This window comes from Lolium perenne, chromosome 6, assembly GCF_019359855.2.
Source record: "Lolium perenne isolate Kyuss_39 chromosome 6, Kyuss_2.0, whole genome shotgun sequence".
Lineage (NCBI taxonomy): Eukaryota > Viridiplantae > Streptophyta > Magnoliopsida > Poales > Poaceae > Lolium > Lolium perenne.
Window position 1 is genome coordinate 271,075,380 of NC_067249.2, and position 15,527 is coordinate 271,090,906.

Consider the following 15,527-nt stretch of genomic DNA (forward strand, 5'->3'; position numbering starts at 1 on the left):
ATTTTGGCTTGCACCATTGGTTGGAGATGGTTACTAAACATTTATAAACACTTTTGGAATCAAAGAAACTCAAATCCAATCAAATTTGAATTCAAAATGAGCTCACATGCACTAATGGTCAAATCTGCCATTTTTAGCATGATGCCCACTTTGAGCCCCTGGATTAAGAGATTTCTAAACCAAACCCTCTCAACTCTTTGCACCTCATCTAAGACCTCATCAAGATGAACACTTTTGATGTTGACCACTTTGACTAGTTCCCTTTCTATTTCTTAATATAAGGATGCAAAGTGGTGATATTGAATCAGATTCTAGATTATGCCAAATTTGGATTTTCACAAAACCACCCCTTTTTGCACCCCACCACCACCATTGAGTCTCAAATATTATTTAAATCACTTCCACCAAAAAGAATTGCAAAATTCAAAAATTATTTTCTTTCGGCCATTTTATCAAACACCTTGTGGGCATACTCTAGATATGTGCCCATACTGATTTTTTTAGGGTAAACCAAGTCCAACCCTGACCTCCACTGCCTCCCTCTGCACCCCACTAGCCTCTCATGACCTCACCATGTCCTTGCCAACACTATGCCAAGCCCATGTCATTGCATATGTCACTTCTTTTGGCCATGATCTATTGTGCATTGCCCTAGCCTTCCCTAGTCTTGCCAACCATGTCATACACACTGGCTTCACCTCACTGAAGATGGCAGTGCCCTCCTAGACCAAGGAAAGGCACCACACACACCCAATGCCATCACCATGCCACCCACACGGTCACCACCATGCACCCACCTGCCCTGGCCCTTTTCCCTCTCTCTCACCATGTCATCTACACTGACCTTGACCCTAGACACCTGCCAGACACGACCCTTGGCTGAGGAGAGAAAGACTTGACCCAAAACAACCCATGCCAACGTCACCCGCTCACCACCGTGGACACCACCCTCTCCCCGCGTGCACACTGCAAACCAGCCCGTCTCCCTGCGCCACCAGTACCTCCTCACTCCAGAACACCTGCCAGACACGATCTTTGACCCGCACGCGCGCCAGGACGGCGACACGACGCGACGCCCGCAAGGACGCCGACGTCGGCCTCGTCCTCGTGTGCCCTGCACACGACGCCAGCAGGCCCGCCACTGTGCGCACGTCCTCACCTACCCCTCCCTGCACCGTCCTACGCCGTAGCCAGGCCGGAGGCGACTATGCACGACGCGCCCGACGACGTCGACCGCCATGCCGCCATGCCGCGTCCCTCCTCCCTGGAGCCTATATAAACCGTGCCCCTGCCCTTGGACAACACCACAACGCCTAGCCGCATCCCTCTCTCCCTCCCAGAGCCCCCTTCCTCCCTCCTTGCAGCTCCACGGAGCGAGCAGATCACCGTCGAGCACACGGCTGCACCACCGAGTTTCGAATTTTTCTTCATCACCAAAGCAACCTCGCCATATACCATCTTGAAGCCCTTGAAAATCCTCATCCAACAAGCCAAACCTCACCTTCATCCGAGCTCCGAGGTGAGAGATATCGTCCCCGCAAGATCTCAGAATCGCGAGCTGCACGATGAACCAGATTTGTTGGATCTCGATCCAACGGTCTGTGCTTCCCGCGCGCTGGCGACGTGCATGCGCCATGCATGCACGGCCCAGGCCGCAGCTGGGCCGGCCCAATTCGCTTCCCGCCAGCTTTTTGAATTCAAATTCGTATTAAATCTTTTCAGTTTTTGCTTACAGATGCCTTGCTAGAAATTAAATATCTCCAAATCTACTCGACCAAATTTGACAAATTTTATATATTTGAAAAGCTTATGAAAATCTCTATCCAACCACACTGGATTCAAATCCATATCTGTTGTAGAAATAATGTGGCAAAAATAACAAGTCAGAAGGTTTTCCAACTTCAAATAAATTTATAAAATCAACCATAAATGATTTTGAGTTGATTCCAACTCTCATAAATCACATTTCATATTGTCTAATTGATTATGTAAAAATATAACCTAGTTGTTTCACATGATCATGGGCTAGAGCAAAATAATGGCTATGTGGCTATTTCTAGTCCATTTAAATTTTCCAAATTTATTTCTTAAATAGTATGAGAGGTTCCCTCTCATTTAAATCATGGTCCTAAGCTATTCAAGATGAGGTGTTGACTTTGGTCTATAACATCTCATAGTGAATTACTTAGAGACATTAAATTGTGGCTAGGGTAGTGTTAAATTGCATGAGGTGCTTTACCCCATTTAAATCATTTTCCCAAATGATGATTATGAATGGTTGACCTTGGTCAACATGGGTTCATACATTATTTATTTGAGGAAATTAAATCTTAACAAGATTCAATGAGAGGAAAATATTTCTCCAAAATAAATAGAAACCCTAATCCATATTTCAATGAGAGGAAATTATTTTCCTAACACTAAGTAGGAAAACCCTAGTTGTTGTTAAGTGATGATTGTGATGATGATAGATCATCTTGAGTGAGCCATTAGGGCTAACTAGTCTACTTAAGTATTGTTTGGTGATTGTTATCTTCGTATCCGTTTATAGACGCTAGTACCGAAGGCTACGAAGGGGACGACAAGAACATCTACGGAGAAGAAGGAGGAACACTTTGATCAATACACCAACCAAGGCAAGCTAACACCAATGCAAGCTCTACTCTTGCAAGCTATACTCTTGCAATCTACCCTAGTGCAAGGCTCTACGAGAGCAAGGCACCATTACACCATTACTTTTTGTTTAAGGATCCAATCCCCAGTTTTATTCTTACAAGCTTTTACTTTGATTTCCAAGTCTTACTTTTATAGTTAACTTTGGTCTAAGTATAAGAGGAGTACAAGAGCATCAAACTTAGCCTAAATAGCTACAAGTAAGATAGCACCACTCATGACTAGTTGCTAGTGCTAAACTAAAATTGTTTACTCTAGATGGGAACTTGTGAAGCAAATAACTTTGGAAAACCTTGGAATGATGAGTCATTCTATTGAAAGATTTTGAAGGTGAATATAACTTAAATGACTTGGTGATTTTGACAAAAACTGATGGTTGGGTTCGGATGCGATACCATTCTAATTATTTAGTACCCCCACAATACCTGATTATGGGTAGGGCTTAAATGGAAGTTTATGTACTTTAGTATGGGTTCCCTTTAAACAAGCGTTATCGGGGTTAGGCCGAAAGCTGCCTCCACCACAAAAGAAACGACGTTAAAGAAGAGGAGAATGTCCGGCCCAAGCCCTGTGCAGTTCCCAGGATGGCAGAATGGCATCACTGGGAGGCCAAGCTCATGGGGAGAGGTGCCTATACTAGGGTCTGTAAGTGAAAGGTTATGGTTGATGATCCGCATACTGAGTATGATTATTCAGGGCTATCCCTGACGGATGTAATCAAAAGTTGTGGCACAAGTGTACAACCTCTGCAGAGTGTAAACCTATTCGAATAGCCGTGTCCACGGTTATGGACGGTTGGAAAGGCCATACTGTTCCGTCATCAGAACCTTTCAAAAATGTTACATGTGACTGGTGACTTGTGATTTAAACTTGAAAGGGGAATTGCACTCAAATCACAACAGAGTTATGGGAATGACACTAATGTTCCCACTTGAGTTAAGTTAGGGAAATGAAGAGTCTTTGTTTACTAAATGCTTCTGAAATAAAACTGGCTTTATGCAAATAAACCTAGAGCTCAGAACCCCTTTACCATTGTTGATAGTGCTTACACTAGTATTAGTTTGCGAGTACTTTAAAGTACTCATGGCTGTGTCCCTGGCTATTCCAATGGCCAGACTATGAAGAGGAGCACCAGTACCGTGAAGATGGACAGCAGGACGTCTATGATAACTAGGACCACTCCTGACGTCAACAGTTGCCTGTGGAACAGATGGACCGCTACAACTTCGCTTCCGCTATGTGTTTTGTAATAGGATCTCTAGATCCACTATGTTGTATTAAGACTGGATCATGTGATCCCTTGATGTAAGACAATTATGGTTTGTAATGAATGATGTTCTGTGATATCAATCTATTATGTCTCGCAAAAACAATATTCCTGGGATTGCGATGTATGGCATAATAGGCATCTGGACTTAAAAATCCGGGTGTTGACAACTATCTTCGGATGGCAGAGTCCACCGCCCTTGATTGTTTCTACCGGTTCTGCAGGGCGGTGATAGCAGTGTTCGGGGACATCTACTTGAGATCACCAACTGTCGAAGACACTGCTAAGATCCTCGCTGTCAATGAAGCTCAAGGATTTCCAGGGATGCTTGGAAGCATTGACTGCATGCATTGGAAATGGAAGAACTATCCGTTTTACTGGCAGGGAATGTACAAGGGTCACAAAAAAGGCTGCACTGTGATACTTGAGGCAGTAGCTACCTATGATCTCTGGATTTGGCACTCCTTTGGTATGCCGTGATCCAACAACGACATCAACGTCTTGCAGTGCTCGCCGATCTTCTCCAAGCTTGTTGAGGGTCATGCTCCTCCGGTTAACTTTGTGATCAATGGCCGGCAGTACAACACGGGATCCTATCTTGCAGACGGTGTCTATCCAAAGTGGGCAAAATTTGTGAAGACTATCTCAAGTCCCGGCGTCCCGAAGGAGCAGTAGTTTGCCAAGGAACAAGAAGGTTGCCGAAAGGACGTCGAGCGTGCATTTGGTGTCCTCCAGCAGAGATTTGCTGTAGTCCGGTTTCCCGCTTTGACTTGGTCCAAAGATCAGATGTGGAAGGTGATGAACTGTTGTGTGCGCTTACACAACATGATTATCGAGAATGAGCGGAAGTATCCGGTTCCTCCGACTGAGCAAGCTGCACCATATGACAGAGAGGATCCTCTTGCACAGCCTAACCACCAGGTGCCGGCATCGTTGGATGCGTTCATCGCTATGCGTCAGGAGATTCGAGACTCCACAATGCATCAACAGCTGCAGGATGATCTGGTGGAGCACATATGGACGCTTCGAGGCAACACCAACTTGTTTCCATTTGATTTGTTTCAAAATTTGTCTTGTTTTTTTGAACTGTAACGTTTATTTGTGTCACAACGATAGATACAATTGGTGACAAGTATGTGCCAGCAGCTTTATTAAAGATAGAATCAGTTAGGCATTGCTTTCCCTGATTCTAGTGATTGTGCATGTCTCCTTTTATTAGATAGGATCGGTTGTGATCCTCTAATTCATTGGCTGATCGGATTGTGATCAATGCCTTGTACATGTACATGTATTTGTGTTATATAAGGAGACCCCCACGATGGGGATGATTCACGGCAAATACTGTCTTTTAACTCAGCTTACCACCTTGGATCTCCTTGTCCTCACTTTGGTCCCATTCGATCCGTTCTCATACGATATGATACACACCACCCCACCACCAGGGTTTTGAATATTGTTGGAGCCGCGGAAACCGCTCGCTTGCGGTTTAGCGGTTTTCGCAAAAAACGCTTAAAACTCAAAACCGCTCAAAACCGCAAAAATCGCTCGAAAACCGCAAACACCAAGGTTCGGGGTTCGGGGTTTCGGCTAGCCGGTAAAACCAGGCGGTAAACTGATAAAACTGAGCGATAAGTCGAGAAAACCTTCCGGTTTTTTTTCTTCCTACATTTTTAGACTGGTCAAACATGCTTGTTTTGATCAACTTCTTTCACCAAAAAATCATTATTCGAGTAGTCCTTCAACAAATTTTTATAACAATTTTATTTAAAAAATTCAAACTGAACCAAGTTCAAAATCGGTAACCACCGGTCCGTTCAAACCGGACCGGAGCGGTTTGGTTGAAAGCCGTGAAAACCGAGTAGTTTTCACCGGTTTTGCGAACCCTGCGCACCACCAACTGTACGGATGGATTCATCCAATTCACATCGTTTTCTGTCGTTCCTCTCACAGGAAGCTGCTTGCCGCGTGCTTAAAATATCCATCACATATTTTCTTTTTCTTTTTTGTGATTTGTCAACCGGCAGTCGATCAGCATGCATAAAAGGCTAATAAAATTTCTAAGCTTCTTGTCATTGCTGCTTGGATGGTTATACCAATCAGCTAATTAATATAGTGAAACCACACTCTTTTATGAATTGAACAAGGCTGCTAGACATATCCCACACATGGAAGTTGGAATAAGTGAACAGTGCGCATAGACATGCATGGAGCTGATATGCCACGGATACTTCGTTTCAGTCTCCACGAGCAACCAAGCCATCCTAGCTCATATCCATGTGATGCGCCGTCATCATTTCTATTGGCAATAATCACATGTAATGGGCCATGTGTAGCGCCACTGGTAGAAAAAGGGGTTTCCATACGACCTCTTTAGTCCCCAAAATGTCCGAACCGCGACTAATGGGGTCTTTAGTCGCGGTTCGGGAGGCGAACCGCGACCGAAGGTCTGGGCCCAGCGGGCTCGGTCGACAGCTGGTGGACGGGAGGGGCTTTAGTCCCGGTTGGCCTGGCCAACCGCGACTAAAGGTCCTCAGGCCTGGCCCGAAGGCCTTTAGTCGCGGTTGGCCAGGCCAACCGGGACTAAAGGCCCACCCCTATAAATGCACTTCAGCACACTTCACTTAGGAACTTGGTGTGCCACTTCTATTCACAATGGGTGGTGTGTTTGGCTTGGATCCTCTTATGCACACAAGGTGTTCGATGAAATGCGCGAGAGCATGAAACAAACATGATATGAAGTGTCCGAGCCACACTTAAGATTTCTCATTTATTTTTCCTCCTCGATCACGGTTAGCAACTTGAACCTTTAATGTGTCATTGATAAAATATGCATGTGTGTAGTTCATTGTTTAATTTCTATTATTTCTAGCTAGTTAGTTTAACAAATGCATGATGGTTAATTATATACTTTATATAATAATAATGCAGACGAATCGGCAATGGATGTACGGTAACCGACTCTCGGGCGACTTCATTACGGGTTTGAATGATTTCCTCGCAGTGGCTAATGCGAACAAGTAGGGGGGTTTTGTTATATGTCCATGTGCTGACTGCAAGAATCAGAAGGGTTACTCTTCCTCAAGAGTCGTTCACATGCACCTGCTTCGGCACGGTTTCATGCCAAGCTATAATTGTTGGACCAAGCATGGAGAAAGAGGGGTTAGAATGGAAGAAGATGAAGAAGGGGATGCTATCGATGACAACTATCCTGATCATTTCGGTGATACTTTCATGGAGGATGCTGAAGGAGGGGAAGCAGAAGGGGAAGGTGAAGAAGAGGCACGTGATGAGCCCGCTGATGATCTTGGTCGGACCATTGCTGATGCACGGAGAGGCTGCGAAACTGAAAAGGAGAAGGAGAATTTGGATCGCATGTTAGAGGATCACAAAAAGTCGCTGTACCCAGGATGCGATAATGGTCTGAAAAAGCTGGGCTGCACACTGGATTTGCTGAAATGGAAGGCACAGGAAGGTGTAGCTGACTCAGGATTTGAAAAGTTGCTGAAAATGTTGAAGAATATGTTTCCAAAGAATAACGAGTTGCCCGCCAGTACGTATGAAGCAAAGAAGGTTGTCTGCCCTCTAGGTTTAGAGGTTCAGAAGATACATGCATGCATTAACGACTGCATCCTCTACCGCGGTGAATACGAGAATTTGAATGAATGTCCGGTATGCACTGCATTGCATTATAAGATCAGAGGAGATGACCCTGGTGACGATGTTGAGGGCGAGAAACCCAGGAAGAGGGTTCCCGCCAAGGTGATGTGGTATGCTCCTATAATACCACGGTTGAAACGTCTGTTCATGAACAAAGAGCATGCCAAGTTGTTGCGATGGCACAAAGAGGACCGTAAGTCGGACGGGGAGTTGAGACACCCTGCTGATGGAACGCAATGGAGAAAGATCGATAGAGAGTTCAAAGATTTTGCAGCTGACGCAAGGAAGATAAGATTTGGTCTAAGTACAGATGGCATGAATCCTTTTGGCGAGCAGAGCTCCAGCCATTGCACCTGGCCCGTGACTCTATGCATCTACAACCTTCCTCCTTGGTTGTGCATGAAGCGAAAGTTCATTATGATGCCAGTGCTCATCCAAGGTCCGAAGCAACCCGGCAACGACATCGATGTGTACCTAAGGCCATTAGTTGATGAACTTTTACAGTTGTGGGGCAGACCTGGTGTACGTGTGTGGGATGAGCACAAAGAAGAGGAATTTGACCTACGAGCGTTGCTTTTCGTAACCATCAATAATTGGCCTGCTCTTAGTAACCTTTCGGGGCAGACAAATAAGGGATACAATGCATGCACGCACAGCTTACATGAGACTGAAAGTATATATTTGGGTAATTGTAAGAAGAACGTGTACCTAGGGCATCGTCGATTTCTTCCCCGACATCATAACTTAAGAAAGAAAGGCAAGCATTTCAACGGCAAGGCAGATCACCGGCCGAAGCCTGTGAAACGTACTGGTGCTGATGTATTTGATATAGTCAACGATTTGAAAGTCATCTTTGGAAAGGGTCCTGGCGGACAATCAGTTCCGCAGGGAGTTGACGGGCACGCACCCATGTGGAAGAAGAAATCTATATTTTGGGAGCTAGAATATTGGAAAGTCCTAGATGTCCGCTCTGCAATCGACGTGATGCATGTTACGAAGAATATTTGCGTGAACTTGCTAAACTTGTTGGGCGTGTATGGGAAGACAAATGATACAAAGGAAGCACGGCAGGACCAGCAACGTTTGAAAGACCCAGAAGACCGGCATCCGGAACGGTTTCAAGGTCGTGCCAGCTACGCTCTTACCAAAGAAGAGAATGTCATCTTTTTTGAATGCCTGAGCAGTATGAAGGTCCCGTATGGCTTCTCGTCGAATATAAAGGGAATAATAAATATGGCGGACAAAAAGTTCCAAAACCTGAAGTCTCACGACTGCCACGTGATTATGACGCAATTGCTTCCGATTGCTTTGAGGGGGCTCCTACCGGAAAATGTTCGAGTAGCCATTGTGAAGCTATGTGCATTCCTCAATGCAATCTCTCAGAAGGTAATCAATCCAGAAGATCTACCACGGTTACAGAACGATGTGGTCCAATGTCTTGTCAGTTTCGAGTTGGTGTTCCCACCATCCTTCTTCAATATTATGACGCACCTCCTGGTTCACCTAGTCGAAGAGATTTCCATTCTCGGTCCTGTATTTCTACACAATATGTTCCCCTTTGAGAGGTTCATGGGAGTATTAAAGAAATATGTTCGTAACCGTGCTAGGCCAGAAGGAAGCATCGCCAATGGGCTATGGAAATGAGGAGGTAATTGAGTTTTGTGTTGACTATGTTCCTGACCTTAAGCCGATTGGTCTTCCTCAATCGCGGCACGAGGGGAGACTAAGTGGAAAAGGCACGATCGGAAGGAAATCAACGATATGTATGGACGGCCATTCTATGACTGAAGCACACCACACAGTTCTGCAAAATTCCAGCTTGGTGGCTCCGTACTTCGAGGAACACAACAATATTTTACGCTCGAACAACCCGGGGAAGCCTGAATCCTGGATTACAAAGGCCCAGATGGAGACTTTCGGCGGTTGGTTGCGAAAAAATTTAATGAATGACAATGATGTTGGAGATCAGCTGTACATGTTGGCCAAGACACCATCTTCGACTATAACGACTTTCCAAGGGTACGAGATAAATAGGAATACATTTTACACGATCGCCCAAGATAAAAAGAGCACCAACCAAAACAGTGGGAGTGATTTAGTCATACTCCTGCCTAGGCCTATAATATGCATACTCGTAGTCTTCATAGTCGCCGCCATTGTACTGGTAGTCGTCGCCTTCTAAGTTGCCGCCGTCGTCGTCGTCGCTGCCGTCGCTGTCGTCGCTATCGTCGGGCGGCGCTCGTGGCTCGAACCTCGACTGGTACTGAGGGTAGCGCAGGTGGGGGATATCGCCGGCCGTGATGTAGTCCATGACGCTCTGTAGAGTCCGGCCGGCCCATCATAGCCGACGGCCGGCCTCGTGGAAGTTCCCAAGAGGCAGACCGTCCTCCTCATACCTGGCGAGCGCCCTCTCACGCCGATTGATGAAGAAGACGTCCCAAGTCTGCTGGTTGTCGGGATGCCAGCGGGGATTCATCCGCTGCTCCGGCGTGAGGTCGAGGTAGTAGTGGTTCATGATGGCCGCCCGGCGTGCAGTACCCTGAGGGACGGGAGGGACAGGCACGCCTCCGGCGCTTAGGCTCCAGCCGGCGGGGACGCGGTAGCCCGGTGGGCAAGGGTAGTTCGAGGCGCAAAGCTCCTCCACCTGCTGGTAGGTTAGAGTGGGTACGGTGGAAGCCATGAGAGAGTGATGAGAGATTGTAGAGATGTGATAATACTGGCCAAGCCGGGCTACATATATATAGTGAGAAATGGCGGGAAAAATAGGGGCGGGAAGACAGGAGGCGGGAAGAAAGAGGCGGGAAGAAAGAGGCGGGAAGAAATGGCGGGAAGCGGGAGGCGGGAAGACAGGGAAGGCGGGAAGAAATGGCGGGAAGCGGGAAGACACGAGGCGGGAAGAAATGGCGGGAAGCGGGAGGCGGGAAGACAGAGGCGGGAAGAAATGGCGGGAAGAAATGAATTAGTTTTATTTTTCTGAATTTTTTGATATATTTTTTGTATTTTTATGATTTTGAAATGAATTAGTTTATTTTTCTGAATTTTTTGATATATTATTTGTATTTTTAAGATTTTTAAATGAATTAGTTTTGTTTTTCTAAATTTTTTGATATATTTTTTTGTATTTTTATGATTTTGAAATGAATTAGTTTTATTTTTTTGAAGTTTTTGATATATTATTTGTACTTTTAAGATTTTTAAATGAATTAGTTTTGTTTTTTGAATTTTTTGATATATTATTTGTACTTTTAAGATTTTTAAATGAATTAGTTTTATTTTTCTGAAGTTTTTGATATATTATTTGTACTTTTAAGATTTTTAAATGAATTAGTTTTGTTTTTCTGAATTTTTTGATATATTTTTTGTATTTTTCTGATTTCTAAATGAATTAGTTTTATTTTTTTGAAGTTTTTGATATATTTGAAATGAAAAGTAACTGAAAAATACCTTTAGTCGCGGTTGGTGAGACCAACCGCGACTAAAGGGTTTTTTCGCGGGAACCCAAAATCCGGCGAAAAAACCCTTTGGTCGAAGTTGGTCTGGCCAACCGTGACTAAAGGGTACCCTTTAGTCGCGGTTGGTGAGAACACCCGCGACTAAAGGGACTAAAGGTCCACTGTATAAATACAACGCGGAACGGTCGCGCCGAACACTTCGCCATTTCTCGCGCGAACTGAGCAGACGCCGCCGCCCGGAGACACGCCGCCGCCGTCGTCCGTCGCCGCCGCCGTGTACGTCGCCGCCGCCGTCGCGCGCCTCGCCCTACCCGTCGCGCGCCTCGCCCTTCCCGTCCCGCGCGCGCTCGAGCTCCTCCCCGACCACCGCCCCTGCCGCGCCGCGCGCATCGGCGATGGAGACGACGGCACCGCCGCCGCCGCCCTCGCCGCCGCCCCCGTGTGTCCCTCCCCGTCGCCGCCCTCCCGGCCGGCAGGGCTTGCCGCCGGCGCCCCTCGCCGCGCGCGCCCGGTGCGCCCTGCTCGGCAGAGACGAAGCAGAGAGAGGGAGAGAAGGCGAGGGCCTGGCCGCCCATTTTTTTTTGTTTTTTTTGGTTTTTTTTAGGAGATAGAGAGAGGCCGGATTGGAGAAGGGCACCGACCCCGTGCGTATACGGAGGGGGCGGCGAGGGGGCGGCGGACAACCGCCCCCTCTATATTACAACTTATATATAAAAATAGTTATATGTTTTTATTAATAAACACTCTCGTTCGCTCGCAGCCCTCGCCGCAGCAGTCGAGCGTCGCCGCCCTCGCCGCCCTCTCCGCAACAGAGCAGGTAATACGTGCCCTCCTCGCCGCCCTCGCCGCCATTGATCAGTTCCTTTACTTAATTAGTTTTTACTACATGCATGTTTTCAGGAGTGACATATGGCGGACGATAGAGCTGACCCGATTATGGAAAACTATGACGAGGAAGCTGAGAGACATATAACCGCCATCATAAACGGCGATATTCCTTATGTGCCGGAAGAAGATGAAGAAGAGGATGTCTCTTCTTATCTAAACCTTGACGGTGAAGGTGAAGGTCGACAAGGTGATGATGAAGGAATGTACATTGTTGATGGAGGGCAAATGTCGACAAACGACGATCTCGAATTGCAATTAGCAACCACCTCCGGCGAGGTATATATATACATTGAGCCTCTAGTGATACAAATTTACTGATTTGAATAAATATGTATTAACGCGACTCTCTTTCTTTTTTTAGCCCTCGGCCGGATCGTCGAAAAAATCGAGTACAAATAAGCCGCGTGGCAAAACCAAGACGATGAGACAAGGAGAAACATTGACCATCGATGTTGTCAATAAACACGGCAGGCCGATGGAGCCCAAAAGCACTATACAAAGTTTATCAACCAATGCGGAGTCGTTGTTAGAGACAACGTCCCGATCACCATCCAGGAATGGAATGAGCCAAAGAAGGCACGTGTTGGTTTCAGTTTTGTCGACAAGAGAACGAAAAAGGATTGCTGGAGAAAGCTTATGGAACATTTCATTCTACCTCCGGAATTCAACAAACTCGATGAAGAGGGTAACGAGATTCCGGGTGGACGTGAGAGGAGGAGGCTAGTTAAAGAGTTCGCTCTTCAGAAGATGGCCGAAGCATTCCGAAACTTCAAGAAAAATTTAGCCCATGAGTATGTCGCGCAGAACAAGACTCCGGATTTCACAGGACAGTATGAGAAACTGAAAGATGATTGGCCCGAATTTGTGAAGCAAAAGCAATCGGAGCATTTCAAGGCTATATCGGAAAAAAATAAAGCAAATGCGGCTAAGAAAATGTACAATCATATTATGGGGCCAGGAGGATACCGCCTTTCGGAGCCTAAGTGGGAGAAGATGGAGAACGACCTGAGGGAGCGAGGAATCCCTCTAGGTATAGAGGGATGGGAACCAAGGGCCAAAAGCTGGTGGTACGGACATGGGGGATCGCTAGACCCGGTGACAGGGAGGTGTGTTCACCGGAAGAAAGTGTTTACTCCCACCCAAGCCCTTATTGACGCAATGACTCAAGCTCAAGAGGGGAAGATCAAGTTCAACAGAGAGAACGACGCGCTGACATTAGCCCTCGGGAATCATGAACACCCAGGACGTGTACGAGGCAAAGGCGCCATTCCGTGGAAAGTAGGGTTTCCCCAGGACAATGACCCGTACAGTTACAGAAGCCGTAAGAGAAAGACGGAACGGGATGCAGATCATATGGGGAGGATGGAATCGGAACTATTTGAGGTGAAGCAGATTGTGCATGAACTAGTAAAAGAAAGATCGGCAGGGCCGCATGAAGATCGTGCAGCGGATGTCGGAAGCCAGCAGCGGAAAAGCAGCGTGGCTTCCACGGAGGCCCCGGCTGGTGCTAATGCACCCTTGGCCCCGGCTGGTGCTAATGCACTGACGATCGATATTACTGCACCGGAGCCTCGCTACCCCGTGGACGATGTACAGGAGATGAAAGAATGTGAGCTGCATTATCCAATGGGGAACATTTCCATGAAGGTAGCGATCGGCTCTGCTTTACCTTGTAAACCTGGAGCACTCCACCACAACAACCCCATTCAAGATGGCTATGCTCGTGTCACGGTGGAAGACATAGTCCAAGGGTTTGAGGACCTGGAGATTGACTATGCTACACCCAAAGGGGATGTGAGACTTCGAGATGTCAAGCGCCAATTCATTCTATGGAAAAAGAAGTACATCAAGTTTCCAGGCGAGTCGCCAAGGCCACCGACCCCGAGGAATCACCCAACAAGTCCACCCCCCTCCGGTGGTGGTGGTGATCCACCTACACCTCCTTCACGTCAGCCGACGCCGCCCCCCAATCCACCTCCGGCGGGTAAGCAGCCGCCGCCCCCCAGTCCACCTCCGGCGGGTAAGCAGCCGCCGCCCCCAGTCCACCTCCGGCGGGTACGCCGCCACCCAGTCCACCTCTGGCAAAGAAGCAGAAGCAGGCGGTTACGGGGGACAGCAAGGCAACCCCCTCCTGGACTATTCACCCGGAGCCTTATGTACCCAAGACCACAAGGGTACCAATGCCATCACTGAAGCCTCTCCTCCCGAAACCTTGGGAACTTAGTGTCGAGGAAACCAACGTGGCCGCGGCTGCTCACCATGAGAAATGGAAGGCGGATATCAAGGCGAAAAAAGAGCCTGAGCCCAAGCCGGTATTCACTGAGAAGCAAAAGAAGTGGGCTAAGGATCTTTTGACGACACCGTCCCAAATCCAGCAGAATCTGCCAGACGACTATGGACGTGAATTTCGTAGGCAAGTAGCAATATTGGAAAAAGCCATGGCGGAGAAGAAAGGCTTGGAGGAGAAGGAGAAGAAAGCCTTGGAGGAGAAGAAAGAAGCAAGTAAAAAATGCGGGAAACAAGTTTCCCAGCTCGGGGAACAGAAAAAACAATCGATCCCCCCGCTCATAGTGGAAGCCGGTACTTCCCTTACGGCGTCCTTCAGAGCCGATATGGATAAGGACATGGAACTATTGGACCCCGCTATCCTAGCAGCTGCTACATCACAGGGAATGACTGTAATGGCAGCCAAAGAAAGAGCGGCCGAGTTCGGTATGACTCTTCGTGCATTGTTAGGTCTTGAGGATGCGCCAGTAAGTGAGGTAGCATTTACATATGTGCGGAATGGGCCTCTCGTCGAGCCTACGCAGGAAGCGAGTCTACCAACACAAATGCGAGGTCTGCTACGCTGGTACAAGAATTTCATAAAAAATAAGGCGCCCGACGAAGAATATATTTATGCGGAAGTTAGAGAGGAGCACCACTTCAAAGAGTACTGTGTACAAGTTCATATGAGTGAATTGTTCCAGTTGTTCAATCTGCGGGAGCTCGACAAATCTATCCTGAGTTGCTACGTTCTGTAAGTAAATTATTTCTATAATTAAATCTCTACATCATCTCGTTCATTGCCTGCACTATATTGTCCTAACTATATTCTTGTGTACGCTATTATGCAGAATGAAGCTTGGGGAATGCAGAAAAAAGAACATCTTTGATGTTGGGTTCATTGACCCACATATCATTAATGGATATGTGTTAGAAAAACACCCCAAGATGTGGAGAAAGACCTGTACGATTTTCTTACAAAGCAGGAACTTAAAAGTGAAATTCTATTTCCTTACCATTTTGGGTGAGTGTTTCTGTCTTGTGCACATTCTATTTTGTTTACTCCATGTTATGTCTAATCGATGAGTACTTATGCATGACTGTGCATGTAACGTGTGTCCGCAGGTTTCACTGGATTCTGCTAATAATTCAGTTTGACAGCTCCAAAGTTCTCGTCATGGACTCTCTGAATATGGAATCAAAGCATTGGATCGGCATAAGATTAATGCTGCAAAAATAATTATTTTCAATCATTTGCGCACTATATCGGCCTCTTTCGTTTATTTCCTGATATCAAGTAACTAATAACTCCCTTGTTCATTTAA